Source organism: Myxocyprinus asiaticus, chromosome 35, assembly GCF_019703515.2.
Source record: "Myxocyprinus asiaticus isolate MX2 ecotype Aquarium Trade chromosome 35, UBuf_Myxa_2, whole genome shotgun sequence".
NCBI classification, from domain to species: Eukaryota; Metazoa; Chordata; class Actinopteri; order Cypriniformes; family Catostomidae; genus Myxocyprinus; species Myxocyprinus asiaticus.
In genome coordinates this window covers 10170843-10198171 of record NC_059378.1, presented here as the reverse complement: position 1 = coordinate 10198171, position 27329 = coordinate 10170843, and the positions used below count along the sequence as shown (strand labels likewise).

The window sequence follows — 27329 nt, the reverse complement described above, 5'->3', positions numbered from 1 at the left end:
GCACTCTTACACGACTGCAATATCTAATATTACAATTATCTGGATCACATGAGCTCCACTGTCTCCACTGGTAGTGGCTTCTGTGCATTTGCAAAACATTGAACTCTGCTCAACTTTATCACATCGCCAATGGTCTCTGTCATTCATGTCGCCCCCAATCACCAAAAATCAATGACTTCTGGTCACTTTGTCACTGAATAATTCTGTCATTAGGGATGCTCTGATCAGGATTTTTACAGCCAATACCGATCATCGATCTTCTTGTCACCTGATCGGCCGATACCGATCATTTCACCTTTTAACAGGATCTTTGTCATAACTGGCTATATGCAAGCTTTCTGCACACTGTTACTTTAACTGAATATTCCTCTTCCCAGTAATATTAATTTGCCTAGTTTTTGCTGACAAAAACAGTTTAAAAAGCTTAAAAGGCTTATTAAAAAAGCTTTTTAAAAAATACTTTAAATCAAGTACAGGCTGACAAAATATTCTCTGTATAAAAAAAATAATAAAAAAATTAAGCTTAGTGTCAAACTTAGGACAAACTGATAACCCATAGGTGCAATTAAACTTAATGTGACATTTTTGGTTATTGATTCGTTGTCATTATTTCATATAATTATTATTATTCCTTGTTTATCTTTTTAATTTTTAAAAAAAAAAATTTGCATTATATTTAATACATTATATTATGGTATCTTAATAGGGATGCATAACGGTGGCTCATATATTATTGGCCGATAACCGGGAAAATCAAAATATTATTATCGAACCGATAATGGAATTACCGCTGATATTTTCGCCGATAATTTGTTACGGTTTATTTGTTTGCAGCTGAGAATCTCTGACTGCCTGCAGCGTCTTTCCTTCAGGCAGACACTCGGGCATTCCCAAGCGACAGTGCGGGTGCACACACACAGCGTGTCTGAGATCAGGAATCATTTTCGCTCATTAATTAATGAAACATAAACACAATGTGGGGAATTGCACATCGTTACTTGCAGCATGGCATTGCGATTAAAACAAGCCCCAAAATAACCTAACACGGTTCATAGATCATGAAAAAAGAGACGGCTAAAAACACAGGTGCTACTATTGTTAATGCCATTTAAATGGGAGATATTTAATAAAGATGTTTGAATAACACCACATCTTGTAACTCGCATTATTACTGAGATGCCTATGCCCAGCGGAGACTGAGAAGCTGCCACCATGAACGATAATAATTTCACAGCTCGCGCTGTTTTCCCTTTGCCTTGTCACGTGTGAAACGCCACATTAACAGTATAGTACACAAGCGACATGAGTGATCGGTTTATGCAATCAGCCAAATTACTGAAAACTGATCAGATAGATAGATAGATAGATAGACAGACAGACAGACAGACAAACAGACAGCCGTGAATATCGGCCAATACCAATCTGTGGCCGAAGCATCCCTGACTGTCATTGTAAATGCCCCTAATGTAGCTATCCAACATTATAGTAACAATTAACATAATAAACAAGAAGCCTAGATTAAAAAAGCAAACACTAATTACTACAACTTATCATTGACAATAAATAGTGAAGTGCATAAGCCCAGCCAGCCCAGCATACCTTGCTGGTTATCATAGAAACACTGCTGAACAAGTCATTAAAATCACTTAATGTAGTCTAATCATGTTTTTAATAAAGACACTGATGCAGGGTTCATAAATGAGCACCACTAATGGGCAAAACCGCTTCATAAGCGAGTTAGTTAGTAGTGATTCTCTACAGGCACAGTGGCATCATGCCAGTGGATGGCTAATATTAAATGTCTAGAACTGTCCTCAAGAAATGGTCACTTGACAAACACAGCTACAATAGTGTCACAGCAATCATGACAAAATTGCTATGCATCATGGAAAAGAGAAGCTCAATGTCTTACTCGTAACATTCCACTGTGTGTCTCTAAAACTAAAATATTCCACATGACACCTCAGCAGTTTCCTCTATCTTTAAAGGGAATGAAGAAACATAGCCTGCCAGGCCTAAGCATGTGACATGCAAGTCTGAAGGCTATGTCTTTCGTTCTTTTCCTCCATCTAGCAGTCCTTCCCTCCTGCATACTCTCAACAGAGAGCAAGTTCAAGACCAATGCAGCTCGTGAAATGTATACCAGCATAAACATGTCTAAACATATTGCAAAACTGCCTAGGATTTGTCTGTGCAATCAATTCGGCTCCGTTCACATAAAGATCTGCCAAAAACAGGAATGAATGTCATGTGCTCTTGTCTGAACACCCCACCCCTCCCCCCACCTCCGCCTTCCAGTTTTTCCTTGGCGAGCTTCTCTGAATCCAGTGGGTCTGTTTGGGCCCAAGTGGACGGAGTCTTGACAATTTCTAAAGAAATCACATTCTCTGCTTGTTAGGCCTTCTGTTCTGGAGGAAAACAGAAGACTATACAAAAATACAGGAATCTTTGTACAGTTATCTTCAGCACTAGGCAGTAGGGCTGCAACTAACGATTATTTTGATAATTGATTAATCTTACAATTATTAGAATGATTATTCGACTATTCAGCGATTATTGCAATGATTAATCATTAGCTCTTAACCGGTTATTCAGCTTGTGCCTAGACTTAAAAGGTTGTATTAAACGTGCTTAAAAATAATAAAGAGGACAAAATCATCTTTTAAAAATACCTCTAAATGACATTCACTGAATTAAAGGGAAAAAATACTTTTTATTAAGTTTAATTCAGTAAAGAAATTCACTGCAAAAAAAATCCAATTTTTATCAAGTGTTTTTGTTTTGTTTTCCATGTAAAATGGTCTAAAAATCCTTAAAACAAGATGCATTTACTTGAGAAGCAACATATAAGATATTTAGACTTGCTTTAAGAGAATGTATCTTAAATATAAGTGTATTTTGAATATAAGTGTAGTTTTTCACTTGGTTATACATCTGCGAGTGCAGTAAAGACAAAATATACTTATATTCAAGATTTATTCTCTAAAAGCAAGTCTAAATATCTTATATGCTGCTTCTCAGGTGAATGCATCTTTTTTTTAAGGATTTTTAGATACTTTAAAATATTTGTATTTTTAATATTATATTCAACATTCTCAGATAACAATTTTTTCTTCTGCAGTACAGCTGCTAAAGAAAATGTACATTGTTTTAAAGGAGTTTTAGATATTTATATTGGAAAACATGCAAAAAAAAACCGTATCCTGTTGCAGTGTATAATGGGGCGAAGACTACCTTCTCTCACCTTTTTGTTCACTTCAATTCATCTTGAACTCACAAAAAAACAAACTCTATCATATTAATAAAGCTGTGTATTGCCAATTTTCTTCACGATAAGAAATGCACAGTGACATATATTATGATTAAATAAGTTGCGAGCCATCACGTTATAATCTAGCTGCATTAACCGCGCGCGCTCGAGGGATGAGCGTCCCCGCGACAGAGGGTGCCTCAGCCAGGTGCAGTTGCTTAGGCTTCCTTTTATGCTACTGATTATTAGACAGCGACAGAGGCTTTCTAAACCAAATGTCAACAGTCAGCAAATGGCTGAATGACTCACACCCTTGTGAGTTTTCTTTTGTTCCATTCAACTGGCCTATCTACATAAAAACACTTCAGTCTCAATGGACTACACACAAAATGCAAGCAAACAAACTAACACGCACAAAACTACAAAAGAAATATTGCCTGCCACTCTGGTGAAAGTTTGTGAGACGTTTAACACAGTGACAGCTAGGGATCAAAACATGATCTTTTCCTCTCCGAGAATTATCTTTACTGTGGATGATCTTACAAATTGTCAAGAATGAAAATTGTGCAGCAGGCTCAAACCATAATAGCCCACTGTATAAACTCAATACAAAAGCAAAAGTATATACACAATTAGTAATAGACTAGATTTCTAGTGGTAGCTGCCCATGAAAAACTCGCTGCCATGATGCTAGGGTTGCTAAGGTGTTCGGGTTGGTTTCTGGCACATTGCTATGCATTTGTTAGGGTGATCTCTGTAGGACTTGGCAATATGACTACAAAAATTATATATAGATATTATTCCAATTTTATTATTTATATTGACAATACTCAATATACATTTCGATAATTATGTATTATATAGATTTGTTTTATATTAAAGTAATAGATTGATACCCTATTTAATTCACCCCTGGAGCTTTTATTTTGACACTGAACGTGCAGTGTGTGTGTTTCACAGTGTGTTTCACAGTTCCGCATCTGGTGAAACACTGTCATCTCCTTTTCTCTTACACTGTGCCGTGTTTGTAGATTTGTATAATAACTTGTATGCTTGAATGCCAGTACTTTTCTTTCACAATGCATGTGAACTGCTCTTAAAGCGCTTAAAACATGAGCCCATGAGTCCAGCGTGTGCACAAAACAGTGCGGCACCCGATTATTTTGAAGTGCACACAGACCATGTTTATCTGTCTTTAATCAAAGCCTTTTGCAAATTATTAATCATACACTCACTGCCAGAAGTGAGTACTTTATTAGTAACACTATGGTCCTAATAAAGTGCCCGACGTGGTCTTCTGCTATTGTAGACGTGTTGTGCATACTGAGATGCTATTTTGCACACAACAATTGTACAGAGTGGTTATCTGAGTTACTGTAGACTTTATCAGCTCGAACCAGTCTGGCCATTCTTCACTGACCTGTCTCATCAACAAGGCATTTCTGTCCGCAGAACTGCTGCACACAGGATGTTTTTGGCACCATTCTGAGAAAACTCTTGAGATGTGCGTGAAAATCCCAGGAGATCAGCAGTTACAGAAATACTTAAACTAGCCCGTCTGGCACAAACAACATGCTACGGTCGAAATCACTGAGATCTAGACCTGCAACTAGAAATTATTTTGATAGATTTATCTTCAATAATTTTTTTCGATTAATCGGATTATAAAACATTATAACATCACATTTTTATTTCCTGTATTTTAAAACATTATATATATATATATATATATATATATATATATATATATATATATATATATGTGTGTGTGTGTGTGGTGTGAGTATTTGGTTTGATTTACGCTACTGAATTCTACTACACAATTCTATACTCTCACAAAACTTTGAACAAAGCCCGAATCATTAAAGTCAAGTTTGAATTTATTATTATTAATATTATTATTACTTTCAGGGCATATGCAAAACATTTCCTTTCCTTGTAAAGCTTAATATAAAGTACTATTCATTAAAAAAAATCAGCACAGCAGAGGGCAAAATGACACCAGAATAAAACTATTAATAATTATTCACAGCTGAAAAAGACATAATTATGTTACTGATTACATACATTTTAAGTATTTAAAATTAATATATTAAGTTTTAAAGCATAGTCACTCATTACGTTTCGAAACTATTCTTTAAAAAAAAAAAAAAAAAAAAAAACATAAAAACGACGAATATGTAATATGTAATTTTAATTGTAGTATTACCGCTCGTTGGATGCCAGGTGGTACTATGGGGTAATTTTCATAAAGCAGGGTTATGGTTAAGCCTACTACACAATAAAGCAAGACACCTTCAAACTTTGAACTTTGAACTTTATTTTTTATTTATTTTAACTAACAATTCAAATGAAACTGGAAAAAATTAAGTGCAATTAAAATTTGTGTTGTTCAACTTTTTGAACGATGGTTTTACAACAGTTGTCAACATCTCTCTGGCAAAGAACCTACTTCATCTGTGCATTCTCTACCGATCAGGTATTTCGTTGTTCGTGAAAATACATCATGTGTGTAAATAAATTTGTTTTGTTCCCTCCTTTATGATATATATATATATATCGTAATATCCAATTACATCGGCAACCCCGGGGCTGAGTGAACGGTGAATATTCTTGCTTTGATGATTTTGCATTGAAAATTAAATTAATTTATTTTACTTAAAACTTAAATCAAATACATTTCTAAATTCAAATTGCACTCCAAAAGAAATTAAAAAGCAATTAAAATAATGAAGTGATAAAAGAATAATATATAAATAAGTAGCACCTTTCCATTTACCATCAGGCAAGTCTCCGTCTAAACATGCAGGCGGAAAATTACTTACACAAACGAAGACATAAAAACAATTATAAATGTAAACATAATAATTATAATGATGATAATAATCACTGAAATATAAATCATGGTTCGAGGTGAACGTGTTTTTGTATTATTTTTTGTTTTAATCACAGATGTATAGGCTGCAGAGTTGCGTTCACAATGAACTGCTTTGTGGAAATAAAGTGAACTGAACTCAAAGCGCCTACTGAGCTGAGATGTCTGAGGTCATTTGCAGCACTCAGATGATACTGTTCTTGCAAAAAAAAGAGTGAGAACCTTTTACATGCGCATGTTCCACGAGACTGCACGTCGGGGGCAGCCCTACTTTTAATGGTATTGTATGCTTATTCAGTAAAATAATGTTTACCATAGTATAAATTAACTGGTGAAATCAGACATTACATTTGGCATTATCAGGACTATCAAATATCAGGACCCTCAGCATTATTATACATTATATTCAGCATACATTTTATATAGTATAATCATCAGATTGACTCTGAAAAGTCTCATCCTAGACTTTTTTGTCTAGACATCCAAAGCTCATTGTATTACATGCGCTTACATGATGAGAAGAAACCATCTAAAACACTTTAAAAGCCGGCACACTTGGACCTCTAAGACATTGTGACATCCATGAAAGCTGCATAATTGATTACACTGAAACTGAAATCACGGTATGACGTTGCACGTAGGGCTGGGCGATATGTAAAAATTATTTTATCGATAATCGCCTGAAAAAATATCACGATATACAATTATATCGTCAACCCCTCTGCCGAGGGTCAGTGAATTTTTTTTGCTTTATTGATTTTGCTTTAAAAATTTAATTTGTTTATTGAAACTAGAAAAACATAAACAAAAGACATTTTCAAATTGTGCTTTAAACTAAACGAAAAAGCAATAAAATAAAGTAGTGATAAAAAAACATTATTTAACCACCTCCCCAAATCCAAACATTTACCATCTCCAAAGACTCCATTTGCCATCACGCAAGCATCTGTCAATGACAACAGGTGGAAAATTACTAATAGCCTACAGATTAAGAACTAAAGACATTATAAATGTAAAGACAATAGTAATCAAAATAAATATCCTAATAAATTCCCTTGTGTTCCCAAAATAATGCTGCCAAATGTGTGTTCTTATCAAATTTGTGTTTGTATTGCATTTTGGTAATACAGTTAATGCTGCCTAAAGAAAAGAAAACAGAACTAAGTTTTAGGTTCAAGGTGAACGTGTCTTGTATTACTTTATGATTTAATCACTTTTGTCTTTGTTTCTTTCATACAAAGATATATATTACTGAACCTGCAGAGTTGCGTTCAGTATGCTAACCGCATGGAAATAAAGCAAACAAAACTCACAGCACCGCCTGAGATGATCGGAGATAATTTTCAGCATTTTCATAAAGCACGTTATTCTAACAGTTTTCAGACGAATGAAACAGAAAAAAGAGTGAAAACTCCTTACATGTGTGTGTTCCACGAGACAGGCTTGTGCTGCACGCCTCTGAACACACAGCAAATCAGACACAAGCATTAGCTAGGTTTCCATCCACGTATTTTTATGCGCATTTTGGGATATCACATAAAAACTGTTGGATGGAAACACGTATAAAAGAAATTATATGCTCGCTTGAGGTGGATAATATCCTCTCATCTGAAATGTTGCTATTGTCATTCTAAAATAATGGTGTACTGAAAATCCAAAATCCAAAGACTGCAGAGAAATGTAAGTCGAATACAAACTTGAACTGTGCTGCAGAGCAAGTTTATTAACACTTTTGAAAAAAATATTATATATTCACACGGTAAAGACATAAGGATGGAGAAACGCACACACATTGCGCTCCCAAAACTGTGTGACGTTGCTGTTGCTCCAGATATGAAACAAAGTTCTTTACGGTGTTTTGTAAATAAAACTCAAGTATTTTACAAAAATAAAAATTAAATTAAAAAAAGAGTACAATTTCCCTGAATGTGACGGTTTTGTTCTTTTTGAACAGATGGGATAGAAACACGGCTTTATTCGCACTTTGTTCTTGCGATATTCAGATTTTTCACATAAATTGTGAGGGGTCAACAGGTGACACATTTGATTCCTGTTTTCTCTCTCATGCCATTATGACTTGGGAGTGAGCCGCATGGAGCGACCAAAAGACCCTATGCTTGTTCAGATGAAGGCCAGCTGCCAACGATTAGTTCCCATCCATCTTGGGTTTGCATTGACATCTGCAGGGAAATTGGCAGATAGGAGCTCGACCACAGAGCCTCACCCAATATCAGCCAATGACCCTGTAAATTCAATTCAAAGCAGTTCATCTTCTGGCAGACATTCTGTTACACTTCATAAGATAAAACTCTGAGCGTCATGAAACACATATAATTTGCACTACAATGAATTGGAAATGGTTCCACAAATTCAGTGGAGAGGTTAGGAATCCTAAGATGTCTGAAACAAGCAACCTGGCAGAGAACAAGGTGCCTTTTTTGCGAGATGCATACTAGGCATACTAGACTATATTTAAAATAGTCTAGTATGCCTTTAATTGAAAGGATGGCTTAACATGACTGCTTAGCAACTGGAAAGCTTCACATTAGCTGTCAAAAAAGGTCTAGGCTGTTTTGATATAGTAAAGGCCCTCTGCTTTGTCATGAGGAGATGGACTCTAGCGGAGTCTGAAAGGGGGGGGGGGTCAACAGTTGACACATCTGATCCCTGTTTTCTCTCTCATACCGTCACAACTTGGGAGTGAGCCGCATAGAGCGACCAAAAGACCCTATGCTTGTTCAGTTGAAGGCCAGCTGCCACCGATTAGTTCCCATCCATCTCTGGTTTGTCTTTGACATCTGCAAGGAAATTGGCAGATAGAAGCTCGACCACAGAGCCTCACCCAATGTCAGCCAATGACCCTGTAAATTCAATTCAAAGCAGTTCATCTTCTGGCAGACATTCCGTTACACTGCATAAGATCAAACTCTGAGCTTCATGAAACACGTACAATTTGCACTACAACGAATTGGAAATGGTTCCACAAATTCGGTGGAGAGGTTAGGAATCCTAAGATGTCTGAAATAAGCGATCTGGCAGAGAACATGGCGCCTTTTTGCGAGATGTTTTCCCCTCATAAAAATAAATGTCACAAGATGCTAGCATATGCAGGGAGAACAAGTATGACCAATTAGCAACTTTCTGCACAAACTCACAACATTTGGGAACCATAATGAGGCTTTTTTTTAAATGGGGTAATGGAATTTTTTGAAAAGGCTCTTTTTTCAGTTGTGATGGAGACTGAAAACGCAAATTCTTGTCCAGCGCCAGGCATATCTTAAACACATTCTGCTATGCTAGTTGTCACACACTATACTGCGTTAACAGTTGGCCTTAAGCAGCAGTGGAAAAAGTTGGGAAAGAGTGCACTATCTACAAAGACTCCTTCTTTCAGTCCTTTTGACTTGGACTCACATGCTCTCATTTCATTCCTTACTACAGTCAGTCTTGAATACACAGTTCTTGTGTGCAGGGTGAGTGTGTGGGTTTTGGATTTCTGACCTGTTTTACCCTCCCTGTGCTGTCCACAACCTCAACACTATGAATATGTTGGGTGTGTCACAATGCAATGAAAGACATCACAACAGTTTCCATGACAGAGCAAAGATAGACATGAAACTTCCCCCGAAGACCACAAGAGGAAAGTGGCGACTGATCACATGATGAAGAAATGTGCAGTAATAAAAACAATCCATTTATCACTCTGCTGAACTTTGGAAATATTGTCACTGTGGAGATTACACTAAAGAGAAAAATGTGTGAATGACACACTCTCATCAACTACCCAAACAAGTTATTCCAACATAAAGTAACAGTGTACGTCACTGCCAGACGGTAAGAAGGCATGACACAGTGTTTTTTAACAAGGAATAGCTTGAGGTCAACAATCTAATCTCTGATAAAAGTTTTTGCTCATACATCATAAGAGGTACATATCACGAGGAATCGACAACGTCTATTGATCAGAAACTTGGCTCACCCAGTCACGAGGATGTCGGATAGATTCCATTATTCCTTAACACCAGAAGAACTAGGCTAATGCAAGTAAAACTTAGAAAGTTCACCAGAACTTGAGCTGTTCCTGGCTGTGTGTAGCACCAGTGTAAAATACATGCAATTTTGTGTTCATCACAATTGTTGTCAATAAGTTGTACAACAATGTGTATATATACATTATACATTGGCCTCTCTAGATCAGTATCGGCCATTAAAAAGCCACATCTGTCAGTCACTAGATATGACCAATTTAAATCATGTTTTGTAGCATAATACAGGTTGAATACAAACAGGCTTCTTTAAAAATCACAAAGATGCACTGGTCAGAGGGCGGCCTTCATTCACACAGTTCCTAACACTGTAGCCCCGCAAAAGAGATCAGGGAGGGCCTAGACAGGAGGCATCGTGCCCAAGAGTTTCCCACTTGGCATGTCGCCCAGCAGCTAAATTAGAACGGTGCCTCTGCCAGGCACCTCTGAGACACAAACAACTACAACCAACTAATGCAGGGCAAAAACTAAAAAAAATAGCAGCAAACAATTAATTGATAAATGGAACGAAACATTGTCAACAAGGTTTCTGTTGCTTTGACTTGTTGGGGAAGACACAGAACAGCAAAGATTATAAAAAGGGATATATATGAAGCATTTAAGATGAGGAAGCTTTTCTTTTATTCATGACCACCAACTGGTCTAATGCTCCCCCTCTGCTCCACGGCTCAAACCTGCAAACCGTCAGGCTTGTGAATGAATGAAACAGAATTATCTTTCTCTTCAGGCCTTCCATTAACTATATTACATCATTGTTTGGCTTCAGAAAAAGGTATACACTTTATTTTAGTGTCCTTGTTACAGTGTAATTACACAAAGTAATTACTGAGCATTATTAATTAACAACATGTACTTACTATAGGTTTAGGGTTAGGGTTTGGATTAGGGTTAGTTAATTGTAATTATGCATAATTTACTGTTATTACTATAGTCAATACATGTAAAAAATGAGGAAAGTGAGACCATTGAGGATTAATGTTAATATATAATGTTGAACACAAACATGTAGATACAATACCATAATAACTGAGGATTAAAGAATATGAAGTGAACTGTATCAGTTGCCACAAGATCCCCTTTTTATGTTAATTCTAGCTTGCCCTTAACTAGCCACAAACCCAATCTATAGATTTCTTTTTTTTTTTAAATCTACAATTCAGAGTTCTAAGCTATGTACATAACATTTTTTGAGGCAATGAACTACTCATTCCATGAAGAATTGTAAGTGATGTAAATGTAAGAAAAGACAGTACAATACAAAACATACAGTAAAACATAAAAATTAAAACATATATAAATATATAGCCTAAGTGGTTTGAGAGAGCAGGGAGTGATGACTTCAAATGTTTTGCCATGATTCCCATTTCTGTGGCAGCAGTAACTTCTCTGATTGATGCACTAATTTATTTATTTTTTTAAATAAGTTTTACACATTTCAATTTCAAAACAAAATTTGATCAAATTGAAAATCTTTAATTAAATAAAATCTAAAAAAAAAACTAAATATTTTAAGTTTTATTAATGTCATTTTGTTAAACTTGCACAATTCAATTTGATGAAATTTTGCTCTGAAATTAAAATGTGTAAATCTTGAAAATAGGCTAAAATATTTTTTTAGTGTGTCTCTCTTCAGGATTATGGATAGTCTAGTTCTTCACCGGTTATTCAGAAATTAAACACATTTATTTAATATTAAATTGTTGAAACCACACTGACTTATGGCTTCTACAGAAGCATATACCATCGCTTAGCAACCTCAAAGCTCATAGTTTTGTCTTGAAAAGTTTACATCCTTTCCCCTATGAAGAAAATGAATGGGATTTTTACGTCAGGAACCCAACTGTTGCATTCTGTATTGATGCTATGCTTGATGCATTGCCCAATGGTGAGCAAGGAAATCCCAGCATAGTGTAGGCTAACTCAACAACAACCTTTTATTTTTCCCTGATGTAAATTTACAAGTCACAAGGCTATTTATAAAGTATGGAACCTGTGAGATTGTTTATTCCAAAGACACTCAATCAATTCGGTAATTGAGAGCTGCTTTACCCTTGTCTCTCAAAACATTTTATAAGGAATCTGACAATATCCGTTTAATGGATTTGTCATACCGTCTGAGACATTAATCCCTTTCAACCCACTTTCTTCTTTCAACTCACCCAAACTAATTTTCAACTTCAGCTAAAGGAAAAAAAGTGCTGGTCAGAAAAGGCCAGAGACAGATTTCCACAGTGAGATTAAAGGGCTTATGAGTTAGTTAATTCTTAAGTAATGGAGCCGGTCACAGTTGATGAACCCGGGCTCATCATTTTACTGATGTCTGTTTGTCAACAGTAAAAGGGTCTTGACATTAAGAGAATCTCTTGGGCCAAAAATATCTAAGAACAAGCTATGACAGTACTCACATCAGTTTTGGTCCTGCGATTATAGTAGTACACAAAGTGCCTTTGGCTGTTGTGTTTCATTTGCCCTTGAAGATTGTCACCTCCCAGGCTCTCAAGTTCTTGCTCATCTGTGGCTCATACAGATGGCTGTCTGATGGCAAACCTCCGCATCTAACAACCACGTTCTATTAGGACACCCTCAATTTAAAATGTACCATAAATTGGAGCATGAGGCAAAATCAATTAAATGATTAAAAGCAATTCAATGGCACATTGAACAACCTCTGTGAGCCGCCCTCATTGGGAATATTCTCTACAAAGCTTTGTCATTGTTTCATGTACTTTTTATTTTTTATTTTTTTCACCATACAATCTTTCACCCAGGCTTGGGTTATTGACTATGCCGCCCACCATTGCCATAGTACAAGGCCAGCAGTCAATGTTGAATGTGGGACCTGTCGATTGACTCTAACAGTTGCGCTGGGAGACATCAACGATCGTTATGTAACTGCCATTGCTGCGTGGGCTGAAGGAGCAGCACTATCATTCTGATCAAGCCAGGAAGGCTGCTCCATCTCACTGAGCTCAGACCAGCTTCTCTCACTGAATTTTGAGAAACAGCACTCATCCTAGAACATGATAGCCCTGTACATGCCCTGGAAGGCACTACTAGTTTGGAGTTTAAAATGGGTCCTTCAAACTTACTTGGCTGTTTTGCTATAAGTGCAGTTTTCCAGTGGTATGTGGTTACATACTAAGGGACCATTCCCACTGAATACATTTTGTATCCATCTGCACATTTTTTTCAGTTGTTGTTCTACAGTATGTAAACATGCACTAGACTGACGTCTTTAATGGTTGCGAAACCCTCTCTCTGTTTCTTAATCATCTCGCACAAGAGTACCTGTTTTTAGATGCCATGTCAAGATAAAAACAACATAAACTTTTAAAAACATGTCTTGAGACACTTCTGTTCTATTTGATGCACTGCATCTAGCTTCTTTTAGCAAAAGAACATGTTCGGTCTGAACGGCCCCTAAACTTCTGATAAATTCGCACAGCATGTACACAGCTCAATGGCTTACAACAGCTTTTTACACTATAGATCATATAAACCCATACCAGAAGACTACTATACCAAATACAGGCAAATACTTCACTATGTATTTTTAATTTAAATCTTTAACAAAAAAAATAAAGAATCTTTTTTATAAAATTATTAAAAAGAGATTAATTATAAAAAATAAGAGATTAATTTGAAATTATTTTAAATTAACTGACAGCCCTAATATTAATACATAGACCCTAACTGTTCTGTATTATCATATATAATGTAAGGTTTTGTCTTCCTTTGGGGAGGTTCAAGTTTTGTATGATTTTGTTGATTGGCTTTCAAAAGGTGAGGACTGCTGATCTGATGAGACATAGTACTTCATTTGATTAGTAAGACAAAAACTGCTATGCAATACGGCATCACCCAAAAACCCCCAACCCCATTTCAGATAATAAGATGCACTGAGATTCCATTCAGAAAAGGAGCAAACACATCAACTATGAAAACCCACGGGTGCCTAGCAATGATATTGCTCATGAATGTTTACGTATTTGTGTAACTAAACAAACACATGCACATACACTTCGCTTTCTAGCTAATGTGGCTGCATTACACTGACAACCTAACCAACAATCACACAAACTTAAATATGGCCATACACACAAACACACCCTCTGTATTTCGTTAAACATCACACAGAAGTGGGAGGGTGAAAGATAAATAGAGACAGAGAAGAGGGAAGGAACAAGCGTAATGGAGCAAGTGAATGAAGGCAAGAGAAACAGAGCGGACAAAGAAACCAAGACAGAATGAAAGAAAAGCACCCGAGCAGTATTTTAGAATACGACTTAATATTTTAAAGTGGTTTATTGGAGGGCACTATCCTCCACTGATAATAACACAAGTTGCGCTTGAAACGCACAAATAAAAAAAGTATGTTTGTTTTTCCAGCCGAACTATGAGCACCTGTTACAGGGAGGCCCCTCTCTTTATCTCTGTCAGCAGAGATATCCCTATTGCCACTGCATGCCGGGCAACCTCACATCCACACTCATCTAAGCTCACAGAACCCTGCTTCTAATGCGAAATGACTTATTTATGCATTTTGTAGTGCATTCACCATTTCACTCAAGTTGAGCCAATATGACTCGTGGCATCCCTGTAAGGTTCACTGGTATGCTGCACTCCTCTTCCATTAAACAAGAGCACGCACACCACAGCATCTGACAGGAGAGAGGAAAACAACATGCATATGCTAAGAATCACCTGACCTCTGTACTCATTACACTGCCACACTTAACCCTTGTACATATGTTCTTCCCTTTAGTGGTGCTAATGTCCTAAATAACAGCAAAGTACAGGGCAAACAATAAAACTGTGTAATACATTAATGAGGACAAAAAAGCAGCATGCAGGAAACAACTGTCATTTTTAACGCAGGACAACGTTAATGTGTAATGGAAGGGCAAACTTCTTACCTACTATTACTATCAGCCTGAATGGTACAGAAATCATAAGAAAAAATCAATGGTGAAAACAGTTCTTTCCATGCCAATCTGTCAGAAATATTTGTCAACTTGCTTTTTTTATACAACAGAAGTTGAAGGGTGAAGGTCAAGGTCATATTTGGTGCCAAAATCACCTGAAAAAATAAAATATTAATTTGTTTAAAGGCCTTTTTTTTTCCGACCATGACGATTTTTTGCATTATCACATTTTTCATGACAATTAAGCACACCCTCCCTCCTCCAATTCTCATAATTGTAATACAATTTTTTTAAACTATTTATATGTCATGGTAGTACTTGTATAAAAATGAATTTATAGCAATTTAAAGGAATACTTCACCCGAAAATGAAAATTCCAAACCTGTATAACTTCATTCTTATGCAGAACACAAAAAGATATGAGATGTTCGTCTTTTCAATACCATGGCAGGGGATAGTGCCTCACCTTAAAGCTAAAAGGAATATTCTGAGTTAAATACAAGTTAAGCTCAATTAACAGCATGACAGCATTTGTGGCATAACATTGATTACCACAATTATTTCGACTCATCCATCAATTTCTTTAAAAAAAGTAAAAAAATAAAGATTACAGACTGTAGACTGTAGCTCAACAATGCAAAAACCTGTGGTAGCTCAATTATAACTGCCCATATAAACGTACTCACTGAGGCACTTACAATAGAAGTGAATGGGGGCCAATTTTTTGAGGATTTAAAGGCAGAAATGAGAAGCTTATAATTTTATTTAAAAAAAAAATCACATTAATTCTTCTATTAGAACTTGTGTATTATTTAAGCTGTAAAGTTGTTTAAATTGTCGTTTTTAACAGTCATTTTGGGTTTCAAGGCATGACGTCATCATGGCAAAGAAGTTGTATATAACTTTACACAGCAAAGGTTAGCCAGCGATTTTATTCCAAGTCTCTTTTAAATCAAGTCAGTCCACACGGAGGCCATCTTTGGAATGCTTCCAGACAAACTGGACAGCATTTTTCTATGTAAACAAGTGGCATAAAAGTACAGCTCCTATCTACTTGAATGGGGAAAGACCAAAATCTCCAAAATGATTGGTCAAGATTACAATCAAAGAACATTTTTAAAATCAGCAGTAAAATCTGACAACAATGGTATCATAAATTGTGCTTCTTTAGCACATATCACACAAAAAAGAAAAAAAATAGAAGCTATTTTTCAGGGTGGTTCAGCAAATGCTTGTTCTCAAGTTGACTATCTAAAAGGTGATTGACTCTCGTTCCAATTTCTCCTATTCATTTTAAGAGAAGTGGTCTTTCTCTGCTTTATCACACTAAAATGATGTTCAAATTAGTGGTTGACCAATATGGGGCTTTTAATGGGCAATGCTGATATCCAGAGAGCAGGGTGGTCGATAGGCTGATACAATACTGATATATCACACAATTTAATATAGTAAATAACAAACATAAAATTGGTAAAAGAAAATAATAATAATAATAAACTCTTATTTAGCACTATATTTACTCAATTTCACACAAAACTAAAAAATAATATTGTATTTTAAATGGTAGATAGCAGTTTCTTCAGATTTCTGTTTAGTCATCACATTTTAGCAATTTATTTGCACATCAAGAAATTGTTAATATATTTGGAAGAAGGACATAACAGTACACACAGTAATCCAGCAACCATAGATGGCATGTCCACGTTAGCAATCGCATTTTCTCCAAAAATACAGAATCAAACCAATTGTACACACAGTGCATAGTGAATAAAACATTTATTTATAGCACACGTGAAGCGCTTTTACTTTGGGCTGCATCGGAAAACATAGGCAGCTGACTTGCTACCTTGCTGCCTTGTCAGTTAATGGCGTAACTAACAGCTGTTTTGAATGAATGGAACTCTTAAGGAAACTGGTCTCTGAACAGTTTGAAAAGCACCTTATTTTCATCGTACCTCCGTATACAGCCTCCGGAGGCAGCATTTTCCTGGTTTCGGATGCAGCCTTGAAGTTGCACTCATGCTTAAACATGAGTTTAAACATCATGTTTAAACAGCCTGGATTGCTTGCTTGGATTGTTACGGAGTGACCGTCATGATTTGTGAATGAGAGGAACTTTTGATCCTGATCCTTAAGTTTTTGATTCTGGCTGATAGAATAGCGCTCATCTGAGGAAGATATCAGATGAGCGCTCAACGGGAAGAAAACGCTATATAATTCAAGTTTTATTGATATTTGCTTTTATCATTAGAAAAGTTACAGGGAACTGTTGAGGAGAGACTGTTAGATGTGCTTCAGAGGAAGATTTATGAGAGTTAGGATGCTGGATCTGCTGAAGTTGTGAGAGGTTGGTTTATTACATCTGTTTAAATGAGATATGTGCATATTTTCAGACGGTATATGATAGAAGTTTTATTGATATTTGCCTTTTTATCATTAGACAATATAGTTAAAAGTTAGAGGGAACTGTTGAGGAGAGAGAGGGAGAATGAAACAGGCAAGCACTTCATCATTATGAGCTCAAACGCGTCTGCCGCAGCTCTGATATGCGGACAGTTTAAATGACACTGTGTTGCACACCGGTTTATTATTGTAGTAACACGATGGCACGTAACAACAAAACAAACCATGATTGGTCATTTACATGTCTCAGTCGCTTCACATGCAAGCAGGCGATTCTCAGTGCCCTCAAGAAAAAAATCGTCCAAACGGGAAAATTTATTGGCCAATGCCGATAATGAAAAAAGTCAAAATATTGGACGATTTATCGCCTCGGCGATAAATCAGTCAACCACTAGTTAACACACATATTGTTAATGTCTTGTGGCTATTCTTTTGAAACATTTGTAAGTTTACAAATTTGCCCCATTCACTTCCATTGTAAGTGCCTTACTGAAATGAATGGATGGACAAGTCTAAATCAATTGTTGTGCTAATCAACATTATGCAACATTATGCCGATTGAGCTTAATTTGTATTGAACTCAGAATTTTCCTTTAAATATAAAAAAAGGACCCAAAAAGTATCATAAAAGTAGTCCATGTGGTTGGGGTGCTATTCCTTATGATAAAAAAATAAATACAATTTTACAGTAAAAAATTACTATATTACAGTAGGGCTGGGCGATATGGCTAAAAAAATTATATCTCTATATTTTTCAACCTATTGATGATATTCAACATACAGTATATCTCAAATTATTTGTTTGCTCTGAAATGGCTCAAAAGGGATTTTTTTTTTAATCACAGGAACCATCATTTTCTCCAAATTATCAAGCCATTGCAGCAAAGTAGATTAAATTTATTAAAGGCACTGAATAAAAATCTATTTAAAAATAAAAAAAGTCATGTTTCCTCACAGTTTTTCACTAAATTAACACAAGGGAGAATGATATCTAATCATTTTCATTGATATGCACATTTATATTTTATATAAAATGATACATAGTAGCTTAATAAATGTAGGGCTGCACGATAATGGTTAAAATGATAATCACAATATTTTTGCTTAAAATTTTAATCACATTTATCAATCACAATTATTCTGCCCTTTTGATATTTTATTACAGGGCTGCAGGATTTATATGGGAAAAATACAGTTACTTGCCACTGCTTATATATAAATTCTAAAATAAAAATAAAAATACATTTAACAGCAGCTCTCATGTTGAACAAGGTGTTAAAACTAAAACATGCTTTACTTCCAATATAAGGGTTTTCACACTTAAGTTCTCTTTTTTAAAAAATCATGTATTTATTATTATTATTATTATTATTATTGGAATAAACAATAGTAATATATTTCTGTAATAATTTAGCAGGCAGCAGTGCTATTCGGTCTTAAGCCTTTATTTTGATGGGGAAGAAAACTGAAGGAAGTGTTTGTGTTGTTTCTGTTGACAACAGCTTTGACAGGCTCTGGTGCTCCTTCCAAACATTCCCACAAAACCCTGGTGCCATAGGGTTACTTTGGATTTTCTTGAAACTTGTAATGGCCAAACATACTTGAAATTACGCAAATGTGCAAGTGAAGTAAATCTTGGGCGCTTTTTAACGCGGTCAGCACATGTTAGCGATGCACACGAACTGAATCGAACTCAGAGCACAGCTGTTCTGTTTATAATACATAATGACAGCACAAGATGGAATTCAAGTCTATCGAGCAAAGAACCATTCTAAGACTGCTGTAACACCACGATGCAACCGAAGTTTATTCAGCTGACTTGCTTCATAATCAGTTAATCACTTAACAGACAGTGGCTGTGTCTCGTTTGGAAGGCTGCGTCCTCCGGAGGTCGCATTTGTCGGCCGCATACGTCTCGTTTCATAAAAGCAAGTGGAACCCTTCGAATGCATCTTTCGAATGCGACCTTCTTTCACGGGAATCCGGAGGATGAATGAGGTGTATCCTTCGTGGGCACTCACAACCCAGAATTCTTTGCTTCGATGGAAATGTCTAAAAAAAAATGACGCCAATTTGCCCGTAAATATGATGTTCAAACGCAAGGACTGTTAATTCCCAAGTTGAAGTACCTCAGTAGATGGGTGCAGAGTATATAATATATATAATTATATTAATATATAATTAAAAAAGTATTAGACTAAAAGTACACCTGTAAAATCTATTTTCTTTTCTCTTTACATCATCATAACTCTCCTAAAATTTACCTTATATATTCCCTTCCAAAGAGACTTTGTTCCCTTCTCACTCAAAGCGCTCGCACTTGTTAAAGAGTGGCGTGCTGTCATAGCAACCATGTTACGTTCCGTTTCCGTTTGTCCTATGCAGGCCATCTCATTTAAATGAGGCTTGTTTAAAGGAGGACACTCGGTATACTGCAGCCTTCAAAAGGACGCATCCTACCTAGCATGCAGCCTTCCAAACGAGACACAGCAATAGTTGTTGAATGATTGGAACACTTAAGGAAACTGTTTTTTCAGAACAGTTTGAAAGGCACCTGATTTTTATCCTGCCTCCGTATACAGTCTGCAAAGGCAGCATGTTCTAGCTTTTTTATGCGAGCCTCATGTAGTCAATAAAAGCGGCACGCATACGACACATACCTGTTAACATGTGTGGCTTCATATTTCAGCATGTGCTTGCGCAAAAAGTGACTGGTCAGTGGTGGACTTCTGAAGAGTGTGTGAAGGGTCATTTGAGTAAAAAAAACAAAAAAAAAAACAAAAAAAAAACAAAGACTTCAAAAGAGCTTTTGATTTGGTCTATCATCTGTAGAAACAGCCTATAATAAAAATAAGCAACAATTTGCAACTTTACCTGGCAGTTAATTTCCGTTTGCTAGCTCACTAATATCACAGACGATTATGCTTAATTAACAGTGAGAGGCAAAAATCATGATCGTGATTAAAATATGATTAATTGTGCAGCCCTAATAAAAAGCATTATTTACCTTCATATATTTTTTACTTGAATATTTTTGTGAATGAACAAGGTGGAGCTTTTATTTTGACATCACTTTCACCTAGAGCTTTTACATTAGAGTAATGAGAATCACCGTTGGGAATACTGGAATTAGGCAAAAAAAAAAAAAAAAAAGAAGTAAAACCTCTGCATGCATTATGATAATAAGAAATGGGGGAGGGGGAATGAGGGGTGAAATGTGACTGTTTTCATGAGATTAACCCTAGTATGCACACATTTTACCTTTATGCTACAACATGATGAAGCCTCTACTCCCACTAACGAAAGCAATATTTTCCATTTCAGCCCAATTCAACAGGTACATCCCCCACACTGTTTCACGTTAAACAATCCCTCACAGCACCAACAGTCTGAGCTTGTACATGGCTACAAGAGATACCATTTATAGCCAGTCGTCATAACATGGAGCCCTGAGTCATGGTACTGGAAGCTATAGGCTCATCTTACCCACGATCATGTCTGAGGAGGGAGCTGAACAGTACAACTCTCCCCTAATTAGTGGGAACAGATGCTCTGCAGGGTAAACAGCTTGATATGCACAACAATAAATTGTATCTGTCGACTTGAGTAATCACTGGAGAATAAAAGTTCTTGATAGCTCCAAACACCCCCTCCCCACCCAACAGGTTATTTGAAGTTTAAAACATGCACAAGCACACCTACACACATCCATAAATTAACACATATACACATGGTATCAGCTTTAATATCTGGTTACCCTAAACACGCTGATGTCCAGTCTAGCTAGTTCTTCACAATTACTAATAAATTCCCCTCAAACATAGACGTTGTTTGAATACACAACACTCCATGCCTTATACTGCATTATACTGTTTGCGAATCTACAGGATGATACTGTGATCTCAGAGTCGCAATCATTCTCATTTGGCTAACAACAGCCCTTCAGCCATGGGTTGGACTCTCTTGGATTATTGAGGATCTGCAGGGATAAGCTAAAATTTGATCACAGCATATTTCATAATGACTGACCTTTTTCCACTGATTATTTTGTGGCCATACTAAACATCTCTCATAAATTTTCAACAAACAAAATTATCGTCACCAGCAGAAGATTAGCTTGTGGACATCCCCTGTGGGCCATAAAACAATACAGTGGCTTTTCACACAAGGCGACTTTGTGAATGTGAAACAGTAAACAAAACAATTGCCAGGCTTTTGCAACAAACATTTTGAACCAGAAAACAGTCCAGTGGCAATCAAAATTTTCAAGGTGCTGCCCAGTGGTTGGTCAGGAAAAGTGTGGATAAAAGAGATCCTCGATGCTGATTGGCCAATAGCGGTACTATACTCAAGATAACGGAGAGCTATGACATCTTCACTAAGCTACTATTTGTATCACTGCGCAACACCCATAGCTGATCGTTGTTGTTTTGTTTTTTGCATAGCAACGTTGTTTTGTGTTTACTGTAAGGGAAATATCTTCTAACAGAAGGATGACATTTAATGTTTTGACTTAAAAGTAACATTTTCATGAATATTTGTGTCCTTAATTTTTTAATTATGTGGTAACTGTTTTTATAAATGCAATAAGGCACTTAAGGCTGTGCCATATTGCAAATATATTCAAGGCTGAATGGCGTTGATAGATGCGATGCAGATATACATGCATATGCAATATAGCATGGCCTCTCATACCGTATTGCTTAAAGTACCCGTAAAGTAAACCGTTGGCGCGTCCCATTCAGAAGTGATCATCCCTATTCCCTATTCCCATCAAAGACAATTACCTTCCACAGTGAGAGGCTCAGATGGCTGAGAGGTGATAACAGTCAGACAGAACTCACTTTTTAAGTGATTCTTAATGGAAAATCTGTTTGAAACGACCCTACAGCACGAATGGTGTTCCTTTCGAAGTGCCCTGCGAAGGGATGATTAGCGCCTGTTATAACACAGCCAGACATGCTGACAAGTTGCAGGGGTACTAGGGTGCATTCTCGTTCTAGAAAGCATTTGATTGGACAAGGTTTCTCAACCTCTATCTGATGTGATGGATGTTCCTGAGTCTTTTTCAGAACCCTTCTACATAGGGGAGCATACAAGCTGTCCCATAGACATTCTATGGGCGGTACACTGGTGATGAGACAAGAGGCCATTTTTTTTAATGGATGTCTATGGAGGAGATGCTTCAGTATGCTGAATAAACTGCTTTTGTGAGAGAACAGCTCATCACTTAATGAAATGACCACCTGCCCGCTAATCTTCAACATGTTTTACACTAAACAATCCTCTTGGAATGAACTATGGGCGAATTCCAATCGAAAGTGATCATCCCTATGCCCTACTCACAACGAAGGACAGAGCTCTTGATGTGGGCACTCTGAAGGGAGCATGACATTACAGTTTGAATGTAGTTGTCACTAATGGGCATTTTGTCTACTCAAGTACTCGGACTAATTACTCGTCGAGTACTCAAGAGGCAATGACATGTACATAACTGCACATATAATAACATGTCTGACAAACGTCTTTGGCTGCTGCGTTACGTCTTGTTCCAGTGTATCATCAATTCATTATTATAGGCTGTTATAAAATAATCTGTTACAAAATGTATAAAAGATTGCATAATCAAAATATAATGCATCATTAATGCAATAAAATGCCCAACTCAATGAAAGAATTTGCACAACGCGCATCTGTCTGTTCTTCCTTCAGGTTACCATAGTAATCTTAGTAAGCGTGCACCAGCAACCATAACCATCTCGTTTTTAATATGCGAGTTAAGTTGAAGTTCAGTTTTGAAGACGCTGCATTCTGTTCCATTTAGCTGCGCTCTGTCTAGCTGTTTGAAACACTCGCCTGCTGTATATGCGCTGCTTCAGCGCGTTGAGTCCACTGCAACACGCCTTGTGTGTGTGTGTGTGTGTGTGTGTGTGTGTGTGTGTGTGTGTGTGTGTGTGTGTGTGTGTGTGTGTCTCCCCAAGTGTTCACTCCTGTGGAGAAAGCCATGATGCTCCGTATTGTTGTTGCTGTGATGTGATGATTCATGAAATGTTCCATTCAACTCGGAGAGTCTGAATTTCCACCTTTCAAATGGGGAAAGTGCAACGGAATGACACATTATGTCGGACTTCTAACTTGGAAACTCGTGCAGAAATGTTCAATTCCCATTTCGTCGAGATGCAGGTGTGTGTTACATCACGTAAACATTTCAGCACCCAGGGCAGCGAGGTTTACAGTCAGTGACAAACATTCACTTTTATTAAATAATATCCATTTACATTAAATGATAATAAAATGTGTTTAGCAAACGTTTTGCAGAGACAGGTATTCAAAACACGGTTAATTACACTCTCTTTTGATTATCGTAACGATAGCATTGCAGCGTTGCATATCAGTTTGGTTGCTATGAGACGTCTGTGACAATCAATGTAGCCCTTAAAATCACAATATAATCAATCTAAAATTAAAAATAAGCTCCCTCTTTGACACGTTTGTGTTTAGTTGTCAGGTAATTGTCACTGAATTTCGAATTAACTGAAAAGTCACATCATGCGTGATCACCATCGATCATCGTTTTCATGATCGATCACTGCTGCCACGTCCGAGTACCCGAGTACTCGTGCCCATCCCTACTTATGACAGGGCCCTTTGTGAATTTGTTTTTACTTTCTTACTTTTGTATGGAATGACCCTTCGAGTGGCATCCCCTTCTCAAAGTGCCCTTCAAGGGCGAAAAAATGCAGTTTGGAAAATGCCCTATGGGTGGAGTTTATTACGATAAAATTGCTGTTTTCTAAGAGAAGACAAGGACAATTTTGCAACAGGTTGGTATCAGTTTACGGCTCTCCCCATTCATTTGTATGGTCTCCGCAAACGGTGACTTAGGCTGTATCTCGTTTTGAAGGCTGCGCCCTCCAGAGGTCGCATTTGTCGACCGCATACGTCATCGAGACTGTCTCATTTCATAAAAGCGAGTAAGACACTTCGAATGTAGCCTTCGAATGCGACCCTCTTTCACGGGAATTCGGAAGATGCATGAGGTGCATCCTTCGTGGGCATTCACAACCCACAATTCTTTGCTTCAACGGAAATGTCTAAAAAAAAAAAAAACACGCCAATTTGCCCGTAAATATGACGTTCAAACGCAAGTAATGTTAATTCTCAAGTTGAAGTACCTCAGTAGATGGGTGCAGAGTATTTATGTATTATTATGTTAATATATAATTAAAATAAAGTATTAGACTAAACGTACACCTGTAAAATATATTTTCTTTTCTCTCTACATCATTATAACTCTCCTGAAATTTACCTCATATATTCCCTTATAAAGGAACTTTGTTACCTTCTCACTCCAAGCGCTTGTTAAAGAGTGGCGTGCTGTCATAGCAACCATGTTACGTTCCGTTTCCGTTTGTCCTACGAAGGCCGTCTCGTTAAACGAGATTTGTTTAAAGGAGGACGCTCAGTATACTGCAGCCTTCAAAGGACGCATCCTACCTAGCACGCAGCCTTCGAAACGAGACAGCCTTTCTGTCCTAACACGCTAGTTGACCGTTACACTCTCTCCTATGGTAAAAGCGCGGAGGTTGTTATCTCAGTAAATATATTTTAAATGCTTATAGCTTCTGAAAACGAATTTTGTCGAAATTTTATAAGTACACTAGCATATAGGTGACCTTAAAGCTAATAGATATGGACTAAAAACAGCAAAACTTTAATTTTCATTTCACGGGGTATTTAAGTATATCAGGTTAAGAGACAACTTTTGCATTAATGGTGCAAATTCTGAGGTAAATGAAGTCTTATTTCTTCTAATAAGCTTATTTCTTCACTTTTTGGATCATGTTACGACTGCAGATAGTTTGTAATCTCCTCAGCGGAGGCCAATAATTACAAGAAATCCATATTTGTCGACCAGCTTCATACAATTCATACACAATAATCTTCATATAACCTTTATATCAAACACACACCTCGTCTGTGGCTCGTATTTGTGTCTTTCTGACATGACGGCAGATTATGTTCTCCTCAGAAGTCATAAAATCGAAGCTCCTCACAGTGAACAAATTGCAGGGTTTCCCCTTCGACGCAATAGCGCGAGGACACACCCAGAGAGGCGCGAAAGAAGCGCGGTGGATGTTACCCAAGGGGGTGACGTCAGAGGGATCGACTGATTACCTCTTTATCAATCAGCAAGAGAGACACTTTACTCTTCACGCGAAATGCACCCGTTTGTTTCAGCCCATTAAAGAGACCCTTGATAGACTGCCCGTAGTGGAAAATGGAAGACACCGCTGCCAAGTGAGCGACACAAAATCTCGACAGTTCTCACCTCGGCGTTGTACGACTGTGCTGACAGCTCTGACTTGAGAGCAACGATTGTGAAATGGCACTAAAATGCGGCAGCACGTATATATCCATAACATTTACATGCAACGTACAGTTATATGCGTTATTGGAATACTGTGCGAAAACAAGATCATAAAGCCATTTTTTTTTTACAATTAGTGAAGTGTAATATTTTTAAAGGTAACTCTTCGACAACTACTTACGCATTCAAATTGCTCACTGAAAGCAGTGCAGAAATTCATATATCCAACGCGCATTGACAAAAGATAGTTCATTCTTGTGAGCAAATGCACTAGCTTAAAACAACATTTACAACATGCCAAATGGAACATACACACACTCACTCACATACACACCTGTGGCTAGGAAAACAAAATGGGTAGAACAAGAAAACATGAAAAATAACGAACCTTCCTTAGGGCTGGAGGGCTGTTTCTGTCAGGAAGAGTGAAAGCCGCACATGGGACGTTGCTCTTCATTCAGTGCATCAACAAGAAACAACCCCCGTTCCTTTGGCTTCAAAACAAACCCTTTCTCCTCAAAACTCCGAATGATTAAAGAATGTCTGTACGTGGAAACTTTCACGGACAGACAGACAAGTCTTTCTTCGGAAAGCTGCTTGCAAACCGTGTTTGTTTACTCTGCGTCTGGAAACTAACTTTAGAATTGGTACAGTCAACCAGCAAGATGGAATTCGTCGTTTTTTATACATATAAATTCTGACCTCCGCGCATATATGTATATGTAAATAAATAGTAGATGGAAACTTTTTAGATCACACCAGCATAAACTAACCCGTTGAGAAGAAGCCCGTCTGCTCGAAACCAATCCAACAGTCTTTTCCTGGCCAGAAAGCAGAGGAAATAATCACAAGATGGATTGAGGTATGTTCCGCTTTGGTTACGGCGGAACGCAACGCAACAGATCCCAGTTTTGTTTTTCCGATCTTGTTGTCTATGTGTTAACTGCTCTATATGTTGCGGGCGAACCGCTTACTCTTACCCCCGTTTAACCGCCGGGAAAAGTGCGGACAAACGCAACCTTTCACCGCGTAACGAAAAAGACACGGTTTCAATCACTGGTTGTCGTGGCTGGAAATCGAAAGAGGGAAGACAGAGATTCAATACGAGGGTTGGGAGAGCTGCGGCGGAGAGGGAGGGACTTGTGTGGGATCAGTCATTTAAGGTGGATCATAAGGAAAATTGAAACGAATGTATGGTCAGATCCTGGGTGTTAGCGCGCTTATGAGACACCTTTTTTGGTGGGTCTTCAAAATAATTATTTCAGCATGAGGATAAGAATGGTTTCTAATTAAAGTTAATACACGTTTAGCATCTATATTTGGTGACACTAAGGGCAAGCCAACTGAGAACTGTAACATGATACAAGACAACTATAGTCAAATATCATACAATCAACCAATACCATGATGAGCAACCAATAGTTTAATTTCTAGCAGGTTTATCCAGACATGCGAACTC

At 37.2% G+C, this 27329-nt stretch overlaps 1 protein-coding gene across 6 annotated transcripts in view; it reads right to left on the bottom strand.

Annotated features, from left to right (window-relative positions):
- Positions 1–26943, bottom strand: part of LOC127426135 (plasma membrane calcium-transporting ATPase 3-like) — a 153480-nt gene extending 126537 nt beyond the window's left edge. For 5 of the 6 annotated variants that reach the window (XM_051672700.1, XM_051672697.1, XM_051672699.1 and 2 more), the window contains exon 1: positions 26259–26943. The gene's annotated coding sequence lies outside the window, so the exon portion shown is untranslated. The remainder of the gene's footprint in view (positions 1–26258) is intronic. The other variant, XM_051672696.1, reaches the window with a different exon arrangement.
- Between the last annotated feature and the right edge of the window lie 386 nt (positions 26944–27329).